Consider the following 3,675-nt stretch of genomic DNA (forward strand, 5'->3'; position numbering starts at 1 on the left):
TATACAGCACCTTCCATTTATTATATGAGAAAAACACTGTCAGATGGATAGCTAATGGGTCAAATAAACAAATGATAATGAATATGAATAAAAAGCCCTATTGTTTAAATTGGACACAATCCTGAAACGGTGCAAAACTGCAAATCACTTTATAGCCATGAAAATGTTCTTTCTTATTGTAATCAAGCAAAAGCCTGAAGTTGGACAGAATGCATAATTATTCCGGCAAATCCATATGAGCAATGCTTTGGATTAATTTTCTTTCATTGTAAGCTGTGGAATGAAAAAACGAAACAGCTTTCACAACAATGATACGTCCATTAGTTGCAGAGGCCGTCTCTGAGCCTCAAAATGAGCTTGTAAATGATTTAAAAACACACTTGCGGAAACAATTTTGTGAAGAGAAGTCCTTTTGATGACAGCAGGTTTTATAAAAGGTGAAAGAGAAAACTGGATGGGATTACTCTCATATTGCTATGCTTTCTCTCTGTCTTTAATCCCCTTGCAGAGAGTATCCCTGCACAAACCCTGGATAACAGATTTATCTGGGATAACGTCCATGTCGTTACACTGTCTCCCCTCCTCTCAGAGGCAAAGGGGAGCAATAATCCGTCTCTCTTTACAATGGGATGTTAAACAATGCTAGCAGATGTGTCTGAAAGCCTGCGGAAATGAGGACAGGCTTTCCAGGTAGTCTTAATCTCTTTTTTCTCCCCGTATCTGTCTCTCTCTTACGCACTCGTACACTTTATCTCTGCACTCAGCCCCGCTGAGTGCCGGGACATTAACCTGTTGTCTCTAGCGGTTAGAGTCAGGTGGTTTGGCTGAGTGAGGTTGGATCCTGTCAATGTGTGTTATGAGTATTCATCCGTGGCCTATGTAATAATACATTTTAATGGCAGAAAACTGCGAGAAAAAATACATCACACCACTGGTTCTCCTTGTAAAAGGCAAATCAATATGGAATGCAAGGTCTTCATGCTTCAGCTCAGACGGGTCAATACTAAAAATGCATCAAGACCCAGAGAGAGGCTCTTTGCAATTACAATTCATTATTATTCCATTAGGATCCATAAAGGAACACTTCTGTCGATACACACAGAGTCTTGCAGCACCTGTGGGCTCATTCCAGCTTCTGAACTAACTCTAAATGTTGTCCGTCCCTCCATGTGGAAAAACCTTCATCCCTTCAGCTGTGCTAATCTTTTAACTTAGGGCTTAAAGGGTGTGGCTCTGCTGATTAGCCTGACTGTGAGGACACGTGGCTATGCTGATAGCCATGTTGGCACCTGAATCAGGGCATTAGGGCAGATTAAGGCTGGCCTAGCAAGCCCATTATACCCCCCTCCCCCCCGGAGAAGTTCTTGAGATCTAGAGAAGTCACAACCTAACCCAACTGCTGAACAAGACTTTAGTCAGGTAAGACACTGAAAGCAAAATATATCAGTGTAAATACCCCATTTACATCTAATATGACCCAACAAGTCCTCACTTTTACCTCTTACAACTTTAAACACAAGTTCACGCTCCCAGTTCTGTCCTGTATAAAGGTTAGTAAATGCTGGTAAACTAACACATAGTTCACAAGCATTTTCTAGCACAGCTACTAAAGGGCCAATGTGTTTAAAATGTGAATAAAAGGTATTTGTAATCAGAATCATCAGAATCAGAATACTTTATTGATCCGTAGGGGAAATTATTTTGGTTACAGTGCTCCAGATTACAGAAAGGAAAAAAAAAGAATAAGTAAGGAAAGTAAGGAAACAAGGACAAACAAGGTTGTTGTTCTGGGAAAAGGTAGTGTCTGTGTTGTGTCTACGTTATGATCTGTAGATTATTTGGATAATGACTGCAGTAATGCATGAACTAATCTTGTAACCACATATTTTAATCAAGTTAATGCCACAATTTGACTTTTACACATCTACCTCTTCCATAAAGCATAAAAAGATGAACTGAGATTAATTTAGCTAAAGCTAATGTACTCTTCTTTTCTAAAGTGATTTCTCCTGCAGTTTAAATGCTTCATTAACATGCAGAGCAGTGTTTATATTTTTTTAAAATCTTATTTTAACCAGGAAGTGAAATGCCTAAGATTAAGACTCTTTTGTGAGAATGAACCTGGCATCAACAGGCAGCAAGGTTTTTCAATGGCAGGAAAAACCAACGCTCCTGGAGAACACGCTCAAACACTGGGAGAACATTCAGTGCAGAAGAGCCCCAGGAAGCTTTGCAACTTTGAAATGTTCAAATTTCAACCACAGATGCTTTTCCTTATGAACTTGATCACCACAATTTATTTAGAAAGATGCACAATACGTCACCACTTAGGTTGTTTAGACTGCTGTAAAGCCTTAGAGCCTCATGTTTGACACCTCAGCTTTCTGCAAACCATGTCGTATAATGATGGTTGTATAATACATAACGCATATAACTGCATAATCGTATAATGACAACTTGAATAAGTATTGACGTGATAAATAATAATACAGCATGACTGTGTCACGTATATAAAAGATAAAAACACTGAACCTTGGAGTGTTTTATTATTTAATGCTGAACATGAGAAAAAAGCTCGTAGTTGTCACTCAAAGGTGACCATAAATAACATTCAACCTTAACGGTTAGTAATGTGTAATAATTATTTTTGCTGTAAAATGATGCATTTTACATGGAAGTCTTTGGGACTGACTCACCTTTGGAAGCATTTGAGGAGGTGAATGTCATTATAATTATGGACAATGCTTTACATCATTGTGATCACTTCACAAATCAAACTGCAAACAGCAAGTGTGGCCTTGATGATCTAGTCAGTCGTGTGTTCTACACTTGTTACATGTAACAGTGTGTGTTATCATTTATCCAGACATGTTATTAAGAAACAAATCAGATCTTAATATAATAATAATTCTTTATTTAAAAGGGACAGTGCAGTTTAATATAGTCCAAATATAAAACATGATATTGATGTAGTGCACATAGCTATTGCTAATTTAATATTTAAATGTTGTACTGTACATTTTCTAAACACTGTAACAGATTATATATGATTGTGCATAACGACTGGATCAGAAGGTAAGGGTTAGTGTCCCATTTATTTCCTTAATTATTAATGATGATGATGACCTCAACTGTACCTATGAGGGAATTTGCCACTTAACCTTTTATGTATGCCGAACTTTATCATTTACTTTTTTAAAAATTCCCTTTTATACTGAAGATTCTGACATAAGCTTAGCAGCTGCTGACAACAAAATGTTGCTGCCAGTGAAGTTACAAGTGTTAAAATTGGATTTTAAGTGTCTTCACTGTCAAAACATAATTGTGAGCTTATTTTCTCTGACATGATTTTGAGAATGTTTTGTCGAAAGCTGACTAGCTGGTGCTGGAATTGAATTTTGAAGACTGAAATCTGACTAATATTTCTTCTTGCTGAGTTTAACCTGTGTTCTGAAAAATAAATGTAAGCAGTAGGGTTAAAAAGCTCATAAATAAAACCTGGTTGCAACCCACAGACTTACCTCATTGAAACAGCTGAGTCGATCAGCGGAGCATGACCTGGATTTTCTAACCACGCAATAACCTCATCGTAGCTGCGACATGAAGGGGTCAAAGAAGCACCTTGCTCATTAAAACCAAGACCATACACACAAGAAAGCCCTGAGGGCTCACACA

The 3,675-nt window shown here is 37.7% G+C and overlaps 1 long non-coding RNA gene across 1 annotated transcript in view; it reads right to left on the minus strand.

The window, feature by feature from the left end:
* Positions 1-3,675, minus strand: part of LOC102296980 — a 13,368-nt gene extending 9,693 nt beyond the window's left edge. The window contains exon 1 of the long non-coding RNA XR_006054502.1: positions 3,522-3,675. This is a non-coding gene — a long non-coding RNA (uncharacterized LOC102296980). The remainder of the gene's footprint in view (positions 1-3,521) is intronic.

This window comes from Haplochromis burtoni, unplaced genomic scaffold, assembly GCF_018398535.1.
Source record: "Haplochromis burtoni strain Fernald_Lab_line unplaced genomic scaffold, NCSU_Asbu1 Contig_71, whole genome shotgun sequence".
NCBI lineage: Eukaryota > Metazoa > Chordata > Actinopteri > Cichliformes > Cichlidae > Haplochromis > Haplochromis burtoni.